This window comes from Grus americana, chromosome 1 (genome assembly GCF_028858705.1).
Source record: "Grus americana isolate bGruAme1 chromosome 1, bGruAme1.mat, whole genome shotgun sequence".
Taxonomy (NCBI): Eukaryota; Metazoa; Chordata; class Aves; order Gruiformes; family Gruidae; genus Grus; species Grus americana.
The window spans coordinates 4,222,901-4,249,436 of NC_072852.1; the positions used below are offsets into that span (position 1 = coordinate 4,222,901).

At 41.8% G+C, this 26,536-nt stretch overlaps 1 long non-coding RNA gene across 6 annotated transcripts in view; it reads left to right on the plus strand.

Annotated features, from left to right (window-relative positions):
• Positions 1–25,597, plus strand: part of LOC129214499 (uncharacterized) — a 128,167-nt gene extending 102,570 nt beyond the window's left edge. For 4 of the 6 annotated variants that reach the window (XR_008579709.1, XR_008579712.1, XR_008579715.1 and 1 more), the window contains one exon: positions 1,826–8,120. This is a non-coding gene — a long non-coding RNA (uncharacterized LOC129214499). Of the gene's footprint in view, positions 1–1,825; positions 8,121–20,658; positions 20,850–21,361; positions 23,387–23,528 lie in introns of those variants that run through there. The other 2 variants (XR_008579713.1, XR_008579711.1) reach the window with 2 other exon arrangements.
• The last annotated feature ends 939 nt before the right edge of the window (positions 25,598–26,536 follow it).

Consider the following 26,536-nt stretch of genomic DNA (forward strand, 5'->3'; position numbering starts at 1 on the left):
GGCTACTGAAATTCCCTGTATGACCTGTTATTACAGGCTCCTGTGAGAGTGTATATGCAGTTTTATTGCCAAAACATGAAGTTGGCAGAAGTGAGTCATAACTGTAAAGATCTCAACTTTGCTCTTTGATTTACTTCTATCCACTAAAAATAAAAATATTTCCAAGAATACAGGTAGGTATATGCTGTTCTCCTGTTAGGGCAGAGCTCTCACTGGCTCTTAAGTGTATTTACATAGCTCATAGGACGTATTTTTCAAGTTTTAGTATAAAAGGAGCTGCGTATACATTTTATCTAATCTTCAGTGCAGTAGGCATGAGCAATTCCTGGAGAAGGGACCAGAATATAGGGCTCTACCCCTTTTTCTGAGAGTCTCTTTCTCATGGAGTCATACTTGCCCTCCAGTGCTTTCTCTGTATGGCTTTGTGAATTTTGGATTCCTCTCTGCACTGGCCCAGCTCCAGCAGGAGGGCAGAAAGCAGCCTCAGCCCAAGCTCTGCTTGAATTCTGCCAGTTTGAGAACTTTGTAGGAGGTGGGATCTGCAGGGGGAAAAGCGCCCAGCTTCCCAGGTGAGCTCTTACCATTGGGTTGCTATTCAAAGGTGACAGTATTATCTTCTGTGGACTTGTTTTTTAGATCGCTGTGATTGTTACGTTGTCTTGCAGTTCATGTTGTTTTAGCGTGACCAGAGTGTACCAAATGAATTCAACTGCTCTGCAGATTTCACATGCGGTTTCAAGGTTAGCTTCTTCCACGGTCATCGCTGATGACCATGTGGCCTTGGGGTGAGCCAACTCAATTTGCTGATCTGGTTGAAAACTAGATTTTTCTTCTCCTTTTCTTTTGGGAAAGTTAGAGCTGATCCAACTCATTGCGTAGCTGCATGACTGCTAGTGCTGATAGGGAAGGAGCAGGAACTCATGGCCAGAAGCAAAGGAGGAGGTGGGACTGTCCCTTTCAGTGACACCTGCAAGTAATTAGGAGTAGGGTTAATAGCATTGTACAGTGGCAAAGAGGAATCCATCCCTTACTAAAATTTCTAGTCCTCAATGTAAATAAATAGTATAGAAATAATATTTATATATTACATATATATTTATGGCATTTATTGAATTGGCATTTTTTCTTCTGTTTATACTTTTCACAAAATTTGCCTTTGTCTATAATCCCACAAATCACACCCTGTCCTAATCAAGAGTTGGGGTAGAATTTCCATTGGCCAGGGAAAAAAAACAGCAAAGCACCCCCAAACCCAACTCCACTAAGAAGATTGCAGGGCAGCTGTGGTTCAGGCAGTGGGCTTCCAGCAGAAGCAGCACAGTTCTTCGTGTTGAGAAGGATTATCTTCCTATATGCCTCGTTTTTCTGCTCTCCTGCTTCAGAGTTTTTTTTCACTTCTTTTACATTTTTCTCTTGATCTTCCTGATTCTTAAACTTCTTATTGCTATAATCCATTTTTCTCATCACATGCTTTAAACATGAAAGGTGTGCTCGTGCCAATTGTCCTTTCTTTCTGCATGTATGCTTACCTAATAACTAGAAAATAGCAAAGAAAGCTCATGATCTGAGAAGCAATCTGGTATTTTACCCTACAGGAGGATTTTCTCAGCGCACAAATCGAGAGTAAACAGTTAAAAATGCTGTATAGTATAGATCCAACCACACTAACACTTACTTGCATGTATGACTGAAGTTATTTGCATGCATAAATGTTGACAAAGTTGAACTCTGTATTATCAAATCCGCTGTCAAAAGTTGACCCCGGGCATTTTGCAAGAAAGATGATTGTCTCTTTAATTACTTAAATTCTGTTTTGCCTATTTAGGAGAGCTACCCACAACTCTAATTACTGCACGCCTGCCATTCAGATCAGGCTCTCTACTGGCAACGTAATGCACAACTTTGAACGAGAGTGGCATGGCATAGCTACAACATCCAGCTACAAGGACCTCCTTTTAATTGAACACTTTGATTATCACACAATAATCAGATGATTGAGTTGCTACAAAAGTTTGCCAGCCCTCTGCTAAGCGCTCCTATGGAATTACAGAATCATAGATGTTAGAGATGGAAAGTGCATTAGATCATCCAGACCGACTTCTTGCCAGTACATGTTTTCTGCTACATTTTTGGTTTGGATTTTTTTTTCTTTCCCCTGCAGTTTATGGCTAGAGATACTCTAAGAACTTGGCCTTCCACTATGATCTTCTGGAGTCTTTTCCACAAAGTTTGATGGTGATACTTTTCTTTGCCTGCTATTTGGCCTAATTTTTTCCATTTATTTGTTTCACCGTATTATTTCAAGTCTATGTTCTCATCTTCCAATAGTTCTTCTCTCTGTGGTGTTAACAGCCTGTAAATATGCGTGGAATAGTATTACATGCTCTTGAATATTAGATGTATCACTTAAACCTTAAGTGCTGCATGTTCAGTTCTTCAGGATTTGGGAAATTATACTGATTGAAGATAGGTTTTAAACTGAACTGCTAATAGCATAATTTCTCAAGATGCATATTTTATTCCAGCGTAAGAGTGGTCTGTTCTGGTGTCACTTGAGAAATTATTGAAAATACCTGAAAAGGCCAATTTTACTGGGAAATGAAAATGTTTTTATATGGGGGAGTTATGCCAGTGTAATTTAAGTGATTTTTAACTCTATTGTGGCATTTAAATTGCGGGGAAGCGTTGCATGCAAGCAAGTATGCAGAGGGCATTACAGGGAAAATGAAAAAATACCATTGTCCATTAGTGACAGAAATAGTGGAAGTTGTAATGTAGTTATTTTAGCCTTCACCCCCACACCAGCTTTCCATTATCCGATCTTCTCAGACTTTCTTCACTTAATAAGTATTGTTTCTTTTCATAGTTTCACTTTTTTTGATGGGATTTGGGGGTTGCTTGTTTGTTTTTTCTTCTTCAGGGTTTGGTCTTCGTTACCAGAAGCCTCGGGCACCCAAGCAGGCTTATCTCCAAAGTTTTCCCTTGTCTTGACCACAAAGAGCTAGATCAAGATCAATATCCCCCCGAAACAAATACTCCGTGGCCAAAAAGAGGACCAATGGGCATTGTTTTTGCTGTCACCCTATGAGAGACAGGCTGGTTCGTGTGAGCTGGTTTGTGGCTACAGAGCTGCCTACGGTCACAGTCCAGCACTTTTACCCCGGACCTCCGCTGGTTTTGGGAGCATTACTGCCATTTTTCCTTTCAGAACACCCCAAAGGATGAGAGGATTGTGTTGCAAGCCGCCAAATGAAGGTTTTTTTGTAGGGTGAGGGCAAGGGTGTGCATTGCATGCCCGCCGGAGGCACGGCACACCTGGAAGCTGGCAAGGGCACGGCCAGCGCCAGCACTGTGCGGTCCTCATCCCCACCATCCGTCGCATTGTGTTGGAAGAACTTGTTGAGAAGGGATCCCAGGAGTGGGTTAGGATTGGTGTGATGTGGAGAGCTTAACCTCATGGAGCCTCATGGACCTTGGGAGCTTGGGGCAGTAAGCTGTCTTCCTTCAAGCCACTGGGAAGCTCGATGCAGGGTAGGGATGTAGATGAAAGAGGCGAGGACAGACGTATCATAGGAGGTGAAATTACTATTAGTGAGTGGATTGAAGGTGTTTGAGGATCAGGTTGTGTAACTGAATGGGGAGATGAATGAAAAACATGTAAATGGGTGGGTTACTGAGTGAGTAAGAGAAAATGTGAGTAGGCGGGTAATTAGACTGGCAAGTGAGAGAGGAGGTAGGAGTGGGTGAGTAGATGGGTAGGTATGTAGCAAAAAAGTTGGAATGGCATTGCATGCCAACTCCGAGAAGATACCTGAAGGACTGGTAACAGCCACTCCCCTCGAGAACATGCAGAGAGGACTGACGGCCAGCGCTGTTACAGGCACTGCAGGGTGTGCAGGTGAGCAGGCAGACCCTCGAGACCTGTTGCTTTCCACTGCTCTGCGTCCAGCTCATTGGATGGCTCATCATTTTCTCTACCTAAACTTCAGTGTGTCTTCACACAGTAAACCATAATCTTCACTTTGGTCAGATGGTGGCATTTTGCTGGTGTTCCTGCAGAAATACATAAGACACTCATTATTATTTGCTGGGTTTTTTGGCTCTAACAAAGTCATAGAGAAAGGAGGTGAAGCACAACAGGCTTTTAGTCTGTCTGGAGCATTGCAGTTTGCAGTGGGTATTCCCAAGAGCTGAAATGGCCCGAGAGCTGCAGGTGGAAGGACTTACCTGACAAATAAAAGGTACGAAGATGAGGGATGCGCTGGAATTAAATGCACAACACGTCAGCATAAAGGCATCTCTCAAACTTGAAGATCCTTTCATTTTAATGAATGAGAAGGGAAGGTAAAGTAGACTTTTTAAATCATTATCAAACCTTGACTGATGGGGCTTTTATTAGGATCTTTTACCATAACTGCTGTAAGGCTGGACATAGTTCACCATGACTAACACGTAACTGTTTTTCATTTACTGTGGCAGAGTTACAACCCCAGCTGTGACCTCTCTGTAGTCAGGTACAGACAGGCTATTGTTTAAGGTAATGGCTCTACTATCCTGTTCAGTTATATTAAGTTGTGCACAGTACATTTTCAGTATTTATTGTAACAGAGCAAGTCCTTTTGAAGCCCACGTGGAGGTGAATGAGTACTGCAGGAAGTTACAGGCTTTATCTTAACCGCCAAAAAGGTGTGTATTTACTAAGGAATAACTTAATATGCAGTGTCGGACTGAAAAATCCTACTAGAGACCAGTCCCTGCAGGTCCGTCATCCAGTACCTAGGTACGGTGGGAATTTTCCCTTGCTGGACCTACTTTTTGATGAAAACTACATTGCTTTGTCTGCACGTGGATTTGACAGCAGGATGAAGACCCAGTATATGGAGCAGCCTGCTGCGAGGAGCACTTTAACCCCACGCTCGCTGTTGCGTACCCATCAGTGGTTTCAGCGCAGGTTGCATCAGTCAGGATGATTGCACACGTCGTGCTCTGGAAGCAGTTCTGGGAAGAAGATGCCAACCCAGTGTTAACAGCATGTGTAATAACTCCTACCAGCTCTGTGGTTTTCACTCTGTTTTACTGCCAGGCAGAAGTCTGTAACACTGGGTTACACGGGTGTCTGGAAAATCTGTCAGGGTTTTGGTAACTTTTAAAAGTATCCCTAACCAGTGAGTGAAATCTTTGTCATTTTGAACGTGGCCACCTGTTGCAAACTAAATTTCCTACAAAGCTTGGAACTGTAGCTGAGCCAGCTCATACAGTAGTTAGTATTTACTCATTTTTTATCTGAGACAAATCCAGAAATTTTGCTGTGCTTAGGCAGATGTTTCTTTCCATTAGAAAGGAACAAATCTCTCGCTGATGTTCAAATGCTGTAGTAACTGTGTGAAGTAAGCTACAGAGGAACATGTGGGTATGTTTAATAAGCCTGTTGGGTTGTAGATCTGTCAAGCCCCAAATTTGCATTTCTTACATAAGCAGAAATCCTGGTAGTGTTTACAGATGATTTGTCTGTGCTTTAGGAACTGCAGGAATTGAATTGCTGTGTCAAAAACACTGCTCTTAGTTGCCATCTGTGGGATTGCACAGGCACTATTAAAACATTTACAATTGCAATCCTAACTAGAAGTTTGTTTGTTGTTACACTTGATATTAAAACTTACCACAACAATCGTAAGAGCAGCATGCGACCTCGATGGAAGCACGGACAGTTGTAAGATTCTGAGAATACACAGCAGTAAAAACCTTGAAGTTTCCCTTCTGTTTAATTAATTGTTGTTTTTGCTGGTGACAAGGTTACAAAGTATTTGTAATAACTATGCTTAGTCTTTTGCCATTTTTTTCCATATGGGTGTGTGCTTCCTTTTCATAATGTTGTTTTTCTTTCCTTTTTTTTTTTTTTAAACACAGCCACTCCTTTCATTTTAAGAATAAGAATCAAGCTTCTTGCAGAGCAGAAAAAAAAAGTTTCATAAACATTGCGATTCTGATCCTTCTAATCCTTTACTACCTGTAGGGGCAGGTGCAGGAAGCTGCTATGGGAGAGCAGGTTTACTAACTTTTTTGTGGCTTGGGTTTACACAAAGGAGCAGTATATTTTAGAAGCTACAGAGAAAATTCAGAACAGCATGGTCGAAAGGTGCGTTGCTCAGAAATGCATCCCTTTTGCTTGGCTTATTCCACTTCAATTCTGCCCCGGAGAGTTCTGAGCCCTTCAGCTAGCATTTTAAACAACAAAATTGAAATAGGCTGCCTGAAGTCTATGCATATTATCTTATTTGTTTCCTGCTGTTGTAAAATAGATTTTATTTCTGGAGATACTATCTTCTAATACTTTCATTACCCAGACCTTTTCTGTTTGTTTGTTGCTCAAGAGAAAGTGAAGGGAACCACTCGCTTTATCTCAGTAAAAAGAAAGCAATTAATGCTGTTAGCTGTATTGACTGTGTAATGCTGAGATAGCGTCTGTAGGAAAACAACCAGACAGCTTAAAGAAGAAGTAAGATTTTTATTTTTTTTTTTTAGCATGCTGAAACCGTTTACAAGGCTGAAATGGGGGCAGGGCAAGGAGGGTGGTAAAAAATACATCACCCATCCCTTGTGATTCTGTGGTTTTGTCTGAATCTTTTTTTTTTTTTTCTCCTTACGATCAGCCATGCGTTTCAATTGTGATTGCTGTCCTAAGACTGTAGCTGTATGCAAGATGTCTAATATTAAAAATATGTGTGTGTAATAACATTTTTATAATGCTTCCCATCTGGAAGATATGTCACACACCTCTACATTAAGATTTACAGCATCCTTTTTACATCTTGCTGTGTTCTGTGCATGGAGACCCCTGTACATGGGCTCGTTAGTGTACAGTTCTAGTCTGAAAAAGAGTTCAAAGCAGCTTATTATTTATTGCCAGAAATAAGTTTTCACTATTCGTCTGTCTTGGTCGGTCTAGTAGAGCCAATCCATTTGTGAGAGAGTAATTTGTCTGCTTTAAAAAGTTACGGTTCATTTACTAGAAGAAATGCTAACCAGCTAACACATAGGAAGGGATCTGAGGACTTTCTTCCTCTGATTGTGCAGGAGATGCCTGGAAGCTTTAAGATTTTGGTCTGAAATTTTATGTGCGGACCAAGTCATAGGGTGTGAATCCCTTTCAAAAACTGTCTCAAAATGGTACATTTGTTAGAAAGTATATACAGGTAATTGTTGTACTGCCATTTATATTAGCAAGGCTACATTCTTTCTTGAATGAAGTTATAAAATTGTGTCAAAGCATGGGAGAGCTCCAATATGACATAACTGGAGAGTAACCTTTTCATTGTCAAAATTTATACCAGAGGTATTGTTGTGTAAGCAGTATTACAAAAAAAAGGAAGAAAAAGTCATGCTTTATTGCTAGCATGACTTTGGAAAAGGGACAGTGAATTGCTGGTATGTAGGAAAGCGAGCTTCTAAGCTGCCTGTGCACTTCAGAGGTATTTGCTTATATTTGCTGATATATACTGATTAGTACATTTCCAATTTAAGTGTACAACTATCCTTGAAAAGGCCAGATTTTCAAAGTGCCGGACGGCAGACTGCACCTATGTGTTTAATCCCAGCTGGTGGTAGCGTCTTCTGGATGCTGAGTGCTCGGAAAATTTCACTTCTGATTTGGGTAATTGATTCAAAGTTGAGTTTTTCCCAGAGCCTGGCATGATCCATAGTCAGTAGTGTAGTTGTAGGAGAAAACAGTCCAAATCTGCTGTCTCCCAGACTTGTTCTCTGAACTGTTATAAAATGGTTTATTTTCAAATTGTTTTTAAAGCACGACGATGCAAATTTGAATACTCTCTGCAAATTTGACCTGTATTTATATCTGCATGTTTGGAAGAAGCCCATAAAATTATTTCCATATTGTTTTCAGTAAATCTCCAGTTTATTATTCTGAGAAAATTTGATGCATCTGCAGTGTGCACGATCTGGCTTTCTGATATGCAGATGCACAGCCTTGCATATCTAGTCAAATCAGTGTAGCAACTGCTTTTACAAACTACGTGACAATGTACAACCTCCTATCTGAGAACCAGATCAGATTAAAATTGGGACTCGGTCCAAAAAATAAAATACTGCAATCAATCTACTTACTGTGTCAGCATTCAGATTCGTTTCTGTTACATACACTGCAAGGAGAGGAAGTGGAAAATACACGCTATCATCCAGAAACGGATTCCTGAGTCATGGAGGATGGCTGAGATGGGCGTTGTTAATATGAGCTGCTTCAGGGTTCCCATTTTTACAGATACTGTATGGGCTAATAGGTGTTAAAGGCGGTGTTCTAAGCCTGTGTGACACTAAGGAAGTCACTACATGACACTGCGGATGCCATGTGACTTCCCTGTTTACACTCAGCTTTAAATGTATATGAAATAGCAGTGACAGAATGAGCTACTTGTGCCACAACATCCTTGGTCCATGGTCCTCAGCCTTTAGAGCTGCCCCTTCGGGGGGGATTTGCTGAGTTCAGTCCCTTGGAAAACCATACTTTAAATGCTGATGTATTCAAACTGGGGTGACCTCTTGCTTCAGACCGTGTGTTTCCTTCCCTTCCGCCTGCCCTGCTGCTATTCTCGGCTGCTGGCTGGCACCTCTCGTCTGTCCGGCGGGCAGCTGCTCCCCTGCCAGCGCTCCTCAGGCACGCAGCCGGTGGGCAGGTGGGCTTCATGGCTCACCCATCCATTCTGGCACGCTTGCCACTTAACTCTCTCATTTCCAGTTCCTAGATTTAGCCTACTGTCCTCAAATTTGCTTGATCTCAAGAAAATCATTCATCTCTGCTACTGGGAGAGGAGGACCCGTGCGCCCATGATCAGATCACTGTAGGCAGCACTCAAGTGCGTAGCGTGTACTGCGTAGCAGCAGGGTCACTTTGGGGTTATAACAGTAAATCTTTTAGAAGTGATCACACTTGAGAAGTGATTTAAGCACTCAAGTTTCTGGGTGAAAGCCAATTGCCAAGGTTTAACCTGCACCCTAAAGCTCTGCTGATAAATCTAATGTGGCAAGTCTGTCTGTTTATGGGTAGAGAAACCAATATCAAAATATCTTCCCTGATAAAGAGCACTGGGGCCTTTAACGTCCACAACAAAAATAAAAACATTTTAAAGGGTTTTTAAAATTACTATTATTACTCTGTAGATGTGCAGCAGAATACATGGGTGGGATTTAGCTCTAATAGAAAGGCCAGACAACATAATATATGTGCACATACATGTCTGCAAGCGCACAAGGATAGGACTCAGTTGATTGGTGTCTGGTGCCTTTGAGATACCTAAGGTTATCTGGGACATACCAATAGGGCTGGCAGGTACAACACGAGTTTTATGGGAGTTTTACGTGGGCCAGGCAGGATCCTGAACATCACCTAAAATAACAAGAGACCTAGGCCTTGTGTTTAGGCAACTAAATCGTCGTGTAAGTGTCCAAGCTCCTGTTGTAATTTCTGGAGGTGCAATTTGTCATTGAAGTCTAGAGAGTGATTTCTGCTCACCCAGCAGTAGACATTAGTATTTGGTGGGCTGAAATGCTCTCCAGATGCTACTGGATCTCTAGTGATTAGACCACTTTTTTTTTTTTTCTTCTGGCACATAAGGTGAAACAAATATGAGTAATAAATAGTTTGAAACACAAGCCAGTTCGCATTCTTGCAGTGAACATCTCAGAATTTGTAATAGTAAATTGGGATGCAAAGAAACTCAGTGTTTCTACGCAGCTGGAGCCCTGTGCAGAAGAAAATCATTAGACTCAAAGCCAATAACTTTTCATGAATGTGATTACAGCTTATTGCTTACACTTCCATAGAAGTTTCAGTGTCATGAGCACATTTATTTACCCAATAAGCATTTTTTTTTTTTTGGTAAATTAGATTTTTGGTTATGTTTTGCTGTAGTTGACTCATAAGCAGTGAGTTACTCTCTTAGGTAAGTAGGGGACAATTTCTATTTTGAGCAAAAATACTACAACACTTAAGGAAATTGTGTTTCTGTTCTTAATTGCCAGTTTCTTTCTGTCTGTTATCATGTCTTGGTTTTAAAAAAAATAATCAACAAGCCCATTGTGATGATTTTGATTAGACTTCAGCAGAGATAATAAAAGTATAGTGTCCCTTTGTGAAAGGAGTTTTTAATTATTGTTAATTGTACTTGCTAGCTTCATTTCTGAAGGGAAACGGAGGTGACCTCATCCTGAAAGTTGTCAGTCTCATGCTAGTGTCATTCACTGCCTGGAAAAGAGGTTGTTTTTTTGTTTATGGTTGCTTTTTTTAATGAGGAGCTATCAGCTGGCTTGGTGGGCCCTGCCGCTTTGGAAACGCTGTCCAAACTCTGCTTCAGTAGCATGCTTGTCTCTGAAATGTTAAGCTACAGAGATGAGTCCTATCTTAGGAGCAGGGGACTGGCAGAGTCCCAGACCTGTGGTCTGTCTGCTCCGGTAACGTCTCTAACAGCAGCCAGTACCAAAGGCTTGGGGGAGAGGCGATGGAGTCCTTACAGAGGGCGATTACCAAAGATTTGAGGGCTTACTTCTACTCTTTCGTACTAACTAATGTAATAATCTTGGATGTTTTCATTATCTATCCAAAGACTTGATTTTTTAATTCTTCACAGGTCTTGGCTTTGGCATATTCTTGTGATGTTCGCACTTTGTGTTTTGCATTTGAACAAATGTAAAGAGAAATTTCCTCATCCTTTGGACTGCAAACCGTGCGGGGCAGTGGTGGCTTTACGTGTTTGTGTGTGTGTAGGTGCCATTGTATTGGGAACAATCAGTACTTGGTTGTGACCGTAATCTGAATTGCCTAAATATTTGTAATTGGTTTAGTTCATTGAACATCTCCGTATGTCAGGAGAAGGATCAACAGGAGTACTTTCTTGTCTCTCTTCACTGTTCTGTATTTCTTAAGCTGTTACTTTGTTTTGTCTTACATGAACCTTCTGTAAAATACCCTGAACTTTCCGATTCCATTTCAATTCATCCAGTGCCATCTGCCACTGTGTCTGCTACCTATTTCAGTCCTGACAAAAATCCCCATTTCTCATCGGTATCTCCGCACTCTTTCATAAGGATGATGTGACAAGCCAAGCTAGCAAGTTGTTCCTACCTTTGTTGCCAATTATACAGCAACGTAAAGAGACAAATTCTGACAACCTATGTCCTTAGAGGTGTTTGAATACCTAACTCGCAGTGAAATCATTAGCCATGAGGCTCTTGAATATCGTTGAGGCTCTGGGCTGGGGTCGCTGCTCAACTTTTGCGCAGTCTCTCGCTGACTTTAATCACTTTACATTTCGTCTATCTCAGATGTGTATTCAAAGCTGCCGATTCTTCCTCAGTATCAAAACCATTGACTTAGAGATAGACAGTGAGCAGAGTGCCGGCAGTTCCCTCTACAAGGGAGTAAGCGTTCAGCTGCTTTGTTTTCTAACCCTGGCCTGGAGAAATCTGTGAGGTCAGTGAGCTTGGTATGTTTAGTGGGTCTCCTCACCACTTTGGGAACCATGGTTTGGAGCTCTCAGTTTACCTCACTCCTTTGCTTTCTGCTGCTCATTAAAAGAATTCGAATCTCAGTGATGTGAGATGTTAGGGCTGTCTGAAATGGTTTTCGTTCTGCAGCTTCCCAGATTTTGCTTAGGCAAAAGGAGCAGAAGTTTTCCTCAAGCAAGCCACATTTTTCGGTAAAAACACTGAACTCAGGTGACCTTATGCTGACTTTATTCAGTCATTCCTTTGCTGTCTGTAAAATGAGGATTACAAGTGCACCTTAAAAGGATTGTTCTGAAAACTATGGTAGTTTGTTAGTGTTTCTGCAGTCTTAACCAAAATGTATGTTAAATACAAATATTCTCAAACCTGTTCATCTCCCGGGGCTGAGTTTGGTGTCTTGTTCTGCTTTGTTGTGGGGTTTTTTTTTTTTCCTACTGTTTTTAAAAATGTGGGACTGTTCTCATCTTTGCTGTGTACGTTCTCCAAATCTGAGTTACTGTACAAGATACTCTGTGCTGGCAGTGAATGCACAAAGACGTTCAGAGGATTTCGTTCCTGAAATGGTGGGTACCAGGTCAGGTAGATCTGTACGTCTCTATCGGCACCAAGTACGAGCTGCTTCATCCTGAATAGAAACGCAGGAGGCTGAGTCTTGTCTCTCATTATCACAAAATACTGTAGAAATTGTGGCTTTTCAAAGTATTCCTTGAATCATCGGACTATATGTTGTATAGTTTGACTCCTGGATGTCAAAATGGGATAAAGAACCTGTTACCCACCGACATCAAAGGCACTCCAGAAACACGGCCACCTGCTTCTGCTATGAAGAGGTACAGAGTGATTTCTTAACACACGCCTGCCCCGTGGCGATTGTAAAGCCAAGCTGTATTCCCAAGTTTGGGCGGAATATCCTGTTTCCCTACAGAGGACCGTTTTTCAAGCGCAGGAGGAGCAGCGAGCGTGGCTGCTGCGGCAGCAGATGCAAAGTCATGCCGTGGGAGAGCAGGGTTTGTTCTCGTCTTTCACAGCTTCAGGGCTTCCCGCACTGCACCACCCTGCTTTTTGGCTGTGGGCACGGAGAGCATTTGCCATGAAGACGAGACGTACCGAGGACTACCAGGCAGCAGCAAACGTCGTGAAGCTCCTTCTCTCATGTCAGACGAGCTTTTGATGGTGCACTTCGGAGGCATACGTCTCACGTGGGCACAACTAGCTCTTGATTTTGAAAAATGGCTTGAAACTACCCTGGGGCAAAAATAAATGACTGCAAGAATACCAGAGGGTTGAGCAACATGCAAAGGACATGTTGTTTCCTTTAAGGATTCTGACTATAAATGACGTCACTTAGATAGTTTGGATGTTTGTGAGCACTACAGGGCTTGGAAAGGGAAAGCAAATCGGAAAAACACTGGGAAGCTGAACAATTTGTTTTGTTTTATGACTCTCTGGTAGTTTAATGAGGGAGCTATTACTCATGCACTGTCACTGCACATCTAGAAAATTCCTCTGGGTTTAAAAACTGGCAGGAAGAAGTAGTTTCCTAAAAACCACTGAATTAAGGAGATAAAGCCCATTGCTCAGGAGTCCCTAACAGGAAGGGTCAGAGGTGGAGTTGTCCAGGACTTGCCGTGTGTTGGAGATCTCCTCCACAGGGTGTTTGAAAGAGCAGATCACGCTGGCGGGGATTCGGAGAAGCATCTCTCTTTTAGGATGCAGTACTATGGATTTGGGGAGTAAAAAGATTGGTTTGGCTGGGGCATTGGAGCCAGTCCTCCCCCTGCATCTGAAAATATCTGGGGCTGGAGTACTAGACCCCTCCTAAAAAGATGAGATTTAAAGAAAGGTTTTTGTGCTCACGGGCAATGGTACAAGTCAATATATTAGAAATACTGATACTGGACGTGAGGGAGGTGGACTTAAGGAGAAGAAAAAGAAGTATTTGTTACGTGGGCTCAATTATACAGCTTTAAATGAATTTTCAGTGTTTCATTATCCATTTTCCCACGTCTGACAGACTTCTGACTTCCTGCTTTGTGTCTGCATTATCTTATAGGTCTGTACAGTGCAGTTGGTGTATTTACTTCAGTTATTTTAGCTATTTTAGCCTATATTGTCACATCCATACAGGATACACATTATCCTCATTGTAACTGGAAACCTAATATAACTTTTTATGGCCCTTGAAAGCAGGAGTGCTGTTGCAGTTTGATGTTTTGGAGAGTACAGTAAAGAGAGGACTGCTCCAGTCTGGAAATGCAAGTGAATCTATTCCTCACCAACCCCCTGACACAATTGCTCCATCATAGCATAAGTTACTGTAAATTTTTTTTTTTTCTTCAAAAACTGCAGATAAAACAGGCTGTTAGGAGGGAAATCCGTAAGGAGTCTGTAAAGTGTGATGCAATGATTAGTAATAGAATTAACAAACCACTGTAACAGTTCTGCTACAGTTTGTCTTAAATTACAGTATCTCAAACGTAGTCAGTCATTCCTTGTCTTACTTCAGTTCTGTACTATCTATCCTCTGAATCAATTTTGTTTCCTCTCTGTGTTACTATCCTTGTAAGCACTTCCAGAACTCTTCTAAATATTCTTTTTTTTTTTTTTTCCCCATACACAAACTTTAATCCAGAATATTACCTGTTTTCTATGGAAAAACAGAAGCAGCACAGGAAAACTGTGTAATTTAAGCTTCAGATCAAAGAGATGCTTAGTTGTGTCCCATTCTCTTTTGAAATATCCAGTACTAAACTGGCTTTGAATTTATTTTTTAAAGTCCATAGGTGCCCAGTTTATGTCTCCACGCTGGATTTTTGCCCTTGGGTGTAGAACTCACCGCCTGGGCCAGAATTAGGAAGTGCTTCCTGCATCTGCTGTAAAAAACTGTTGGATCACAGAGTAGAGCTCAGTTTTCAGCAGAATGGGATTGGGACAGAATGAGACTGAAACGGCTGGGGGAACGCTTCTGGTATTATGAAGATGACAGAGATGTGGATGTGATGTAATTATTATTATTTTGGAATCAAAATAAGCGGCATAGAGGGAGACACTTCAGAGCGACCTTGTTTGTGATGGATTAGACCGGGATTTGGGCATCAGTCATTCGGAGGGTCTGCATACATGGCAGCGAGCGCAGGGAAGCTCAGGTTAGCTCTCAAAAAGCCTGTTCAGGTACCAGGAGCAGCACGACCATTGGAGAGAGGTGTTCAGCCTCGCATGTTGGATCTGTACTGCTTCTGTTTTCCAGGGCAGTGCGAAGCTGGATGGGTGCTTCCGTGTCCAGACTCCAGTGAAGGTAGTGAGCACTAGTGCTCCTGTGCAGCCTTGTTCCAGAAAGAGCTCTGGTGTTGGCATGTATTTTGGTGGGTTTGGGGCTTTTTCAGGGGACTTACATGGTGTTTAGGCCACGTTTTGTCTAAATGGATTGCAGCAGAGTCTGAGTGAGAAGCAGGTTCCCTCGCTGCAAGCAGGACACCTTCAATCACAAACAGCAGGTCATACCAGGCTCTAAGATGGCATGTGCTGATGACCAAGCAGCTTCTGAGTAAAGAGTTTTATCACTCTGGACTCCAGGCACCTAAATTCTGCCAAATTTTAGGCAGAACAAAGATGGGGCCGTGTAGCTGATGCCTACAGCCTCCCAGTCTCGTGGTTAGGGGCACTTGTCCGGCAGCCGTCTGCAGGGACAGCAATGTCTTGATGCTCAGTGCTGCATCACCCATTGAGCAGAAAGACTTGGCTCCCTGACGCGTCAGTTGTGTGTGCTTTGTGCCAATACAAGAAAATTTTTTTTGGCTTATTCCTGTTAATGACGACTTAATAGTAGTTTATTAATGTTATCATGGTTCAGCTGATTTTTCCCTTCTTGGCTAAGTGTGTGTCCTTTGCTGTTTTCTCTGTGTGCCGAAAGGAAGCTGCTAAGAGAGGTCGTATCTGCTGCTCCCATCTTTGCACTGGTGTGTGTGCATTTCTGCACGTGCTGCCTGAGACCCCCATCCCACACCCGTTCAGAGCTCTTCTCCTGCCTCCTGCATTACCCTTGGACTTTGGTGTGCAGATGTATGTACCTACTGCACCAAATGACTACCAGATTTTACATGTACAGACTCTTCTCTTTTTGTCTTAAGCCTTATTTTGTCAAGACCTTTGCAGCTGGCGTTACACAGCACATACTTTATTATCCCAGTCATCACTTTGACCGTTTTATCCTTTTGCCCTTCACAGTTGCTACAGTAGACAATTGTGGGGATAATCCAGTGTGAATTTCCTTGGCCAGTATTAAAACCACAAAGAATTCCAAAGTAGTTCCCTGAAAAAGAGATCTCTTGATGAAACTATTTGCAAGGGACTGAAAGGCGGAGTACAAAATGAAAACCCAGTCTGTCTGCAGGGAAACGGTTGTGGGGACACCATCACGGGCTGGCAGCTGCCACGTTCCTGCACGTGTCGTCTTGGACCTGTTTTAACCACGAAGCGGTTAATGCAGAACAGTCGGCACTGCTGAGCGGGGAACGGACCTTGGTGGCAGATGCTTACTGCTATTTATGTTGTGCCTTATCTCAGTAAGTTTTGCGTCTGTCTTTGTTACAATTTTGATTTCTGCCGTCAGGTTCCCCTCTTCTCATCGTGTCTAATAAATTGAATTTGCAAAGTATTACAAAGTGACATTAGGATGTGCCTGTTAAGAGTCGAATAAATTAATTACACACCATGAACTAACTGAACTAATTTACTAATTGGTGAATTAATCATGTCTGTTACAAATAGGAGAACTTGAATGCTGGCAGAATAAAGATCTAACTCTCTTCTTCACTAAATCATTAAGATTTCATTTTAATTTTTCTTAGTCTAGTAATGGCCACGTTTTTAGAAGTAGGAAGTTACACCACTCATTCGCAATTTGGGGATCTCCTCCATGATTCCATCCTACACCACTTCCAGGCTGACATCTGCCTCTTGAATTCATTTGAAACTTTGACGTTTCTAGTTGCTTTGTCTTAGCCAAATATTAGCACTGGTTCTTCATCCTTACCTTTTTTTACCTGGTCAAACATTCAACACCATTAATCGTGGTGTCCAGCTTAAGGTCCCATCCTGACTGGATGGACTGAAATGTAATTCTGGGTTTTTTTGTGATCTTTCTTAATCATATTCTTAATGTACGCAATTACATCCTCTCTGCACGTTCTGCATCTTCTGTCTTCCAGATTTCCTCTGCAAACATACATTTGACTACTGTCTATGTGCAGTCAAGTTCCAGATCTACATCTCTGTGCATCATTTTATTTCTCTCCTGAGATGTTTGCCCAACTTGTGCACGTGTGAATTGATAGCAATCAGCTACAGCTCAGTACAGTTTCAACAGAAACGAGCTTTCTTCCATGCCAACCCTCTGTAAATGCCACAAAAATACCTTTTTATTTAAGCCTCTATTTTAAAGCTATACCTTCCTGTGATGCCCAGAGTGGAAAGGCCATCAGGTGGTTAATCTGCCTTCGTTATCAGGCTTTATTGTCTCATTATTCCTCACGCTTCCTCTTTTTTTTATCTCTCTTCACTATTCCTTGCCTCAGGTAGTAAATTAGAAACCAAACTCCATTCAGTCTGTTTTATATGAAGCTCCTGGGTTGGTGTGTCTTGATCCTTGACGGGACAACAAGTAGCTTTACAGTGCCTCCCTTGGAAATCGGTGGGAAGGTAAATATCTACAGAGCTTCAAAATCCATGCAAACTGAGTTTCTCGGGTCTCAAAACCAGACTAGAAACAGAATTTCAGCCTTCCTTGTTTTAATGCTCAAATGATGAGATACCGGCCTCATTTATAGCTTCAAAACATGGAGTCAGTTATGGGGAGGAGACTAATAATATCACAAGTAAGTTGCAACAAAATAGTACATCACGTTTTTCTGATAGATAGGGACGTATTTTTCTAATGTGACTGAAGTCGTTTAATAGCTGCAGTAGATTAAAGCGAAAACTACTCTGCAAAGCAGAATTATTTTCAAAATCCAACAGCCACTTTTCTCCATCTCTTGCTTGGCTGTGTTTAATATGTGGAGCATTATGTTGTGGTCCTCTAATTAGTTCTATAATTTTCATGGCATATGCCAGCATCAGTGTTTATTATTGAAGCACAATGTCTGTTTTGATCCTGATGATGTGTTTTGTCCTGTAACAGTAGTCAAAGACATGAACTGAGTAGTAAAAAGGGTTCAGGATTAAGGATCAGTAAATATTTAAAGCTGTGCATGATCGGGCGGATGTAATCAATTCCCATGCCAGTCGATCCAGCTGATCCTTGCTCAGCGTGAAGATCCCTCGTCTCCTGGCTCTTCCAGTCTTGAGCACAACTTACAGGCCATTGATCCGTCCTTAAAATCTTCAGGTAAATCTGTTGTCCCTCTCTCTTCAAGCCAGATGAAACAAGCTCTTTAATTAGGTGATGTAGCCTGGCCTAACCGAAAAGGTGCAGAAGTGGAGGCGGGCAGTTCCTGCAGGGTCTGCACAGCTCGTGGCTCTGGGATGCAAACCCTGGCAGCAGCCCCGGGAGCTGCTGCGGTGGCCTCCTGTGCAGCGGTGGCAAGTGTGGACCGGCTGTGTTTCTGTAACGCTCTTTCATTCTCTAATAAAACAGGGTGATCCAAAATGGAACCAAACTGCAGAAAATGTACCGTAGCCATGTGACCTTTTTCTGCTCTTACAAGGGGAAGCTAAAGTGAAAATGCAAACATGCATTTAAATAAACCATTTTATAAATTCCAGGTGCTGATCTCATGAGAGCACTGTGCATATGCCAAAGGAAGAACATGTTGTTTGAGGGGAAAACCTATTTATAAATATGTACAAACTGAAAGGTAAACACTTTCTCTTTCCAGTAAATTGATAGAATATGCTCTCTGCATTGGTGATGTTTCCTGCTGTGAAGTATGTAGTGTAAATATATCTGGCGTATATTGTGCTTGTCGCTGTGCAGCATGAGTATGTAGGAAGTGGGTATCTTTCAAAATTCGATTGCTGATACTTTGCTTCTTCAGCATAACAGACAAGGGTTCAAAGGTGGTTTATTTTGCTCTGAAAATATTTCTGGCTTGGGTTTTGGGGGGTTTTTGCAGTGTCATACATGATAGGAGGAGTAAAGAATATTTGTCTTCAGCTAAAAGACACTCTGCAGTCTGTCAGGCGTGGGAATTCAGCTGGGATTAAAAACAATCACACTTGGAGGGATCTGATTGAATTTCCTATCCCTCTTAATTGCTGTCTTTTTTTCTGTGTGATGATTTTAATTTCACTTCCTCTTCAGTAATCCTGGAGTCTTCCAAAGCAGTCAGAATTTGAGTTTGTATTATACCAGAAAAAAGGTACAGAAAAATAAACGTTTTCATGTGTGTTTATTGTTATTTTAAAAAGATACCTAAGAACAATTCTTTCCAGGCCACCTTTTATCCTTTAACAAACTAGCGTGATCGTTCATGAGCAATGTAAATGTATCTAGTGCTGAAGATAAGCAGAGGGGCAAAAAAGTTATAAGCGCCTGGTTTTAAGAGCTCCCTTTGTAAAGACATGAGTGGATGCAATACAATGCACGGCACAAGAATATAAACAGTAGGTGTAGTTTTTGAGTGCTTCATGACAGGGGCATTTCTGTTCAGCGCTGGGATTAGCACTTCTATTGAAACTTACATAACAGCTACGTTGCCAGGGTGGTTTCTAAAAATGATGCTCATCGCTCTTCAGATTCCAAAAGCTTTAAGTCAGAAGAAATATTTTAAGCTGAAGAATTCTTACATTTTTTTTTCCCTAATGATCATCGGTTTTCTCCCCAGATCCCAATGAGATACTTTTGTGTATGTAAGACAGCAGTGAGAATGGAAAAAATATTTTTATAATGTAGAGACATGGACAAGCAACAGTGAGTTTCGTTGTGGGTGGCTACTTTGTTACAGTACCTTCGTTAACATACCTTAGAAAACAACAGGGAATTACGTTGTTCATTATGGTTGTTCTAAAGTATAACATATGCTGCTTTTATCCAGCAAATCATGATGCCCTTTGGGGGGGGGGGGGAGTGTATTCCTGCCTCTGTTGCCTCCAAAGATTGCTGTTTGATAGAAGAGCTGCTATGGTGATGGGCACAGGGTGGGAACATGGACAGAAATAGAGGCGAGGCTGAAACCAGACTATTCTTACTTCCTTACTGTTTCAGTAGCCCTTTCTGAATTTGGTGATGACTGATTGATTTCAAGGGGTTAATGGGTTATTTCACTGTTTCCTGCCTCAAATTCTCACAAATAATGCAAAATAATAGTCAGAGAGGAGAGTGAGATAGATTGATAATGTTTGTACAGGACTGCATAGAATTCCCTTCAGTGCAGCTTGTGCCCATTGTGCTTGAATTTGGATGCACAGAAATCTCCCTCCTCTCACACAAATCGAAGTCAGTTTTCAGTAATGCATAATTCATATACTAAAGCCTTTGTCGCAAAAACATCTTACTGGTTTTTTTTCCCCCAGCTTGATAAGCCTGCTTTTGTATTTTTAGGATTTCTGTTTCCTAATAATCCCCAAAATCAGCCTGAAGAGGTTTCAAAACAGAACTCAGAGTAAATCTGAGACAACTTGTACGTCAAGGATATTGCTCTACGCAGTAGGTGATTCTCTGGCACCTGCTATTCACAGATCTCTCCTGCACAAGGCATTACTTCCCCGTGGCACGGGGGCACACCACTGCCATGGAGTCAGCGCGTAGGTGGACTGGGGCTCAAGGCAGTCTGTCAGGAGGTTGCATATAAAGATATATTTAGATATATCTTACAAGGAGTGCCTACAGACATACTTCTGTATGAAACAGACACAGCGATTTCTTTCGATGAATTTTGAAGCTCTAACCAAAAATTACTCCTTTCATAGGGAACATGATGCCTGTATTCTAGCGACGGGGTTAGTGGTAAACCTTGATTGCCTGTTTTGACTGTAAATACACTCACATAAGTTCAGATTTTGAGGAGCAGTAACTTGGCTAAAAGCCTGTATAAGAGTCTGGAAGAAGAGAAGAATGACTATTAAGTTGCATTTTAATTTATCTCTTTGAAGAACAACACAAAGAGAGGACTAATTCAAACAGCTTCTGGTATTTTTTTCTTCCAGATTCGGAGGACAAACCTGTCAAAAATGAATTGTTCCAGAAATACGTGGAGAAAATTGTACAAGGTGGAGGCTGTGTTTTCTGAGGTACAGCACATCTGTGTCCCTCCATGGTATCAGCTGGTATCATAAATACCTTGTAGCCATCAGACCTTTCCCGTTAGAAGCTTTGAGAAGCTGCTGAAGTTAAAAAGGTAAATGTATTGTACACACATAAGAGATACGGATGTGCCACTAGTATGAAATGCCGGTCTTTATTTGAGGGCTGTTTGCTTGTTCCAGAGGAGTGTTCCCCAGATTACCAGCTTACTTGGAAGCTCTTTTCAGTACAGCTAACGAACGCACAGGAAAGTGAGGGAGATAAGTGAAGTATTGTCATCAGGGTAGGAAATTTTGACAGTGACAGTTTGTCACGTCAGTAATTTCCTCCCAGATGACCCAACGCTTTTCCTTCTTACGTGTTTGTCAAGCCAGCGCAGACCTTCTGGTCATATTAAATTCCAGATGCGGAGGCTTTGTTTCTTGCACATTGCCAATTTTTAAGATAAAATTGTGCAGTGAGAAAAATTTAAATGGAAGAATTCAGGCAGCAGGCCAATGGGGAAAGCTGTATCTTTTATAAAAACCTAGTAAAACTTGAGTAAGAATCTCAAAGTTTGGTGTATTGATTTTCTCGTGAAAGTTCAAGAACTGTGTTTCATTGCAGGCTGAAACTCATCTCAACTCCTCATGACCAGCTGAGCAAGGGAGATGGGATTTGATGCTATCCAAGGTGTAATTCCACAGTTCATGTCTTTTGCTAGTGCCAGCTTAATAAGTTTCTGCCTACCCCCAGCCATTCATTTCCAGCTCAGCAGCAATGCAGTGCCATCTCTTTCCTGACCGTGTGGAAAACCAGATGACTGCAAATACCACAGTCAAGAAAAGAAACACTTTTTTTCTCTTTGAATTAGAATCATTTGAGTGAACTTGTTTACAGCGTGGCCTGTGAGCAGTTGTACCGGTACAACTGAAGGCGACATGAATTGCAGCATCAGAGGCAGCACTGAGCGCTGGAGGGTGTCCCAGTGTTGAGTGATCTTGCTCTCAATGAAAATGTGCTCTGGGACTATATCCTGGATGAAGGGGTTTCACTAGCCACAGTATTATTTATTGAACTGCTGCTTTTCTTTTTATTTTATTTTATTAAGAAAGATTAACATCATCTTGCTTGGGCAGGCTTTTTTCCTTGAGGAGATAAACGATCTCTGCGAGAAGTCAGTCAGCTTTGTGGACAGCCATGAATGTCAATAAAGTCTTGGCAAACACAGTAGGTATTTATTCAGCCTTGCAAATTAAAAACATTTTTCCTGCTTGTTTAGTGAAGGGAACAAAAAAAGACAAATTACATAGCGGATGAGCTCTCTTGATAGTTGGAATTCATTAAGCTGGTGGTGAAAACGCTGGGGGATTGATGGTGCAGAAAAATAAAAGATGAAGCAGCTTTTCCCCAATAGCTGTGGTTTTAAGTTCAAGTTGAAAATGACCGGAAAAAAAATCCCGTAAAGACATCTGTAACTGTCTTCACAGTCTCAATTTCTATCTTGGTAGGCAGTTCTTCCTCACCGCAGTTAGTATTAATTGGTTTTTCAGCTGACAGAGAATTTCTCAGTAGTTCCTCGATCTTCATCATGCCATAGGGTATCTGCAGCAGCTCATAAATGAGATACATGGCCAAGCATTAAGTAGGAAGTTCGCACAATCGCTTCCCGTGCTATAGCCGTTCCGCGAACAGAGGCTTTCTGCAGAGTTGTCAATCTGTCATCTTCCTTCGGCTCCACGTTTTATTAAAAAAAAAAAAAGGAATTAAAAAAGTTACAATAAGTTGAGCGGTTTGTCAGACATAACGTACTCACAGGCTATTGTCTGCAAATTACAGGCTGACTCGGTCTTTCAGCCTGTCATAGATGGATCGTAAAGCTGTCATAAGTAAAGCTCTAACAAAATCCATTTACACAGCTCCTGTTAAGGCAGAGCATGGAAAGGAAGCAATAAGACTTTTTTTTTTATGAGTTTCCTGTACAGTATCATCAGTCCAGCTGGAAGTCTTTTCATGTTATTCCCGGTATGTGTTCTCTCTGATTATCACTGATTAACGTGATAAAGTGCCCACAGTTGTCATTTGCAGTCAAAGATGGGATCATAGTTCACGTGTTATTCTGAGTGCTTAAGCGCAGGAATTCATCTCTGGAAAAGAGAGGCTTACCTGAAAGGTGTTTGAATGCAGCTAAAGCTGATGCAGTAAATCACTGGAATTACTCCACAGCAAAACAAAACCATCGTAAACTCTAATCTTGCAGTGGTTTAGTCACAGACAAAATTTCACTCGTGTAAGTAATCCTGTCGACGTCAAATAAAATCACGTGAATTTTGAAGTATTTAAGATCAGGGCTTACCGCACTGATGTTTCCTTCCCATAATTTTCTCTGAAAGATTACAGAACAGAGTTCATTTGTAACTACAGAAACAAAAATGTAATCACAAACTCTTCCATCTAAATTCTTTATGTAAATCTGTGAATTCCGGGTTTGCTCTTCCTATTTCCCAAGCTCTTGCTTTTCTGCTAAGTAGGTATGTAAAGACATTATCCCCTGTTTCTCTTCTTCCTTTCCAGTCAAACAAGAAAATTGCTCTCAGCTTTTCACATCATTGAATCTAGGAAGGACAGAATAGTCCAAGATCTGAAAATGTTTTAAAACTTACAGGACCTAATTAGAAGAAGACATATTAGAGAAGTACAATAGCTCTTTATCTGGAGTGCATTTGTTTTTCCAATTTAGAAATGACACTTTACAGCCCTAATGCGAGAATGTTTCTCATTATCTGTGTTTTAGAAACATGCAGAGTTATTACAAGTTTTGAAAGATGCTTTCTTCAAAAGTGCAAATGACATTAAATGGAAGAATTTGCTCTCTGGATAGTCAGATGGCAGTGCTGTGGTCTGCACCCGTTCTAGGGCTGATGGTAAAGACAGAGCCCCGCGACTGGACCTCAGCTTCAAATCCCATGTACGTCATGAATGCAACTGTATAGGAAAAGATGCTATAGCACAATTTAGCCATGCCTTGTCTAGGGAAGATAATCGTAGTGAAGTGTTGATGCTTTTCTTGTTTCATAGATGGACTTGCTCATGAAAATGTTCTTGGAGAGGAGTGTGTTAGCTGTGCTGTTGACAGATACCCTCGTGGGAACTGTCCACAGTAATTTGAGATTTCTCTCCTCTATCTTCAGCCGTCTAGAAGCTAGGTTTCTAGTCTAAGCTAGTCGTTTTGGTTGTCATTGTGGTAAATGAAGAGAGGAATGCATCTCTGGAGGTGATTAAACCTTAGAAACAGATGTAATTATTTAGTTAGGCTTTTGACATGATTGCCTGCCCCCTGAAGAGGAGGAATTTGAGAATATTTGACTGTCCTCAGGAGATCACAGATGGTTTCATCTCAAGTGATGGTTGTAATCGACTAAAATCAGATTTCACAGGACTTCAGAGACGGGTACAGCACACACCGGGTGTATTATACTGCAGGAGGGAACAAGTAAGAAGCTTCACTCTTCTTGAATTGAATATGCTACAGCAAGGCAAAGTTTGAGGCTTTTTCATGCCGTGGGGAAACAGTTCGATCCTGCGCACACTTTAAAACTGCCTTATTTTAACTGTGCTAAGGTATTAGCGTTTCTCGCGCCTGCAGGGAAGATTCCCAGACTGCCGTGCACTCAGGGCAGAGCTCCGGGAGACGGGCACGAGCACAGCTCAGTCCTCCTGCTCCTGGCCAAGCTGCTTCCTGCCTGCTCTGCTCTAATACAGACACTTTCTGGACAGAAAAGCTGCATAATAAATCCAACGCTGATGTGGCCTGGCATAGTTACAGCTCTTCCAGTAACTGAAGCAACTGCCCGCTTTCAGAGGCCCAGCCTACTCCGTTTGGTTGGTTTCCTTAAAACAGTGTTGGTTTACACCCATACCCCATCTGCCCTGCCATCGAAACATGCTGTGCCTGTTGCGCTGGTGCTGCTGCTTTGGGTAATTTGTTTTAATTTTTCGCTGAGAGACTGTGATGTACCTATCTAGTACTTCCCAGAACGTGTCGCCATGACATAGCTGAGCCTTGTAGTCTGTGCAAACACTCAAACTTGCTTGACATTATTCTGCAGATGTGATCGGATATGTTTGTTCTGCCAGCTGAGATGAGAAGTTGCAGACAGGTTATAAAAAAAAAAAAAAAAATTCATCTGTTTGAAGGGAATAAATTGTCTAGAACACACTTCAGTAGCAGACTTCCAGGAAAAAACCCTGTGTCAGACTTCTTAGAAGTAGTGCTTGGATCAGGTGGTAAGTGCCAGATCTGAATAGTCCGTAATTAATGCAATCCTTAACGCTAGGTTTGGGCACACACTTCAGTGTTGCAAATACCACCTCGGCGAGAGCTAGCAGACAGGTGGGCTGGTTTTCAGACTATCCGCATGACCTTTTGAATGAATATTCAACATCTAGGCATTAATATGTAACTTCTGTCACATACCGGTACTTCTGCTGCTGCAGTTAAGATGCGTTAACATCTCGCAGGAGACCTTTCGTGCATTTTTTTTGCTGTCACTAGAGGGAGTTTGCAGCAGCGCTTTCCTCACTGAATTGTTTGGTGGTCGTCATGCTGTGGGCAGCCCTCAGCAGACAAAACTTGTTAACAGAAGACAGTAACAAAAGTAAGATGAATGTTGTCCTTTCCTGGTTAAACCCTTGTACGTGTTGTCCAAGCTTGACTAAGAAAATTCTTCAGAGTCACACTGCTGCAAGCAATTCTCTCTCTGTTGGTAGCACTATAATAGAGAACAGAAATGAACGCTTGGTGACTCAAACCAAAATCAAGGGTAAGAATAAGCAAAAAGCATCAACTGTTTAATAGGAAAAATAAACCACCATGGATAGGTATTCTTTTGTGGCATTTCCAATTTATTGTTGCAGGAATATCATCCCAGCTAGAAACAAGCTCCCTCAGGAAGCTGGTTTCATATGGTGGTTTAGATTTAACTATTCATTGTCTAGCACCATTTGAAATCAGTGTTCTTGGAGGAAGAATGCCTGCCTTCATCAGTGAAATGGATCCTCGGAAGCCTCCGTGGAAAGGAGGAGAAGGTCAAGATGTTCCTTGCAAGCTTCTGCCATTACGATTAACTCCACCACCAAACAAAGTCCCTCCGTGGGCTGGGACCACAGAGTCTGTGGCCCAGATGACCCTTGGGAGAGCAATGTAATGGGTGATTTCAAAGGCAGAAACTCTGCTGTAATACTGCTGGGCAACAGCATGTTTACAGTATTTGTAGGTGGTGAACCAGAACTTGGGAAACAGAGAAGGGCTTACCAGACGTAAACAATGCAAAAAAGTGTAATACAGAATTGCAACACAGCATTGAAGACGCGGATGTTAGTGCTCCAGCTAGTAAATCCAGTACAAACAACAAGTTTGTACAACATGGTGAGGAATAAGGAAAGGAACTTCATTTGCTCCACTTTCTTTACAACTCGAAGCTTGTTTCAGCCTTACGTAGACACGTTTTTGTTTGTTCTTCACTGCCCTTATAAATATCTCTCACGTGTATCATGCAAGACACACAATAGAATTTAAAGCAGATAATGTTAAATTTAAGCCCCCGGAAGTTCTGGATGCTGTTTGCATCCCTGCTGTGTGCTTGCTTTTTCATTGTGGCATGTTTGGCAGATCTGAATATGCTTATTTATTTTGTGTGATTTGACTTTGCAGTGTTCGGGTTGCAAGTTGGTAGCCTGATATACCAGTTGTAGTTAATGGAAATGGCCAGCGTCGGTGAGAATTGGACCACGCGTCTACTG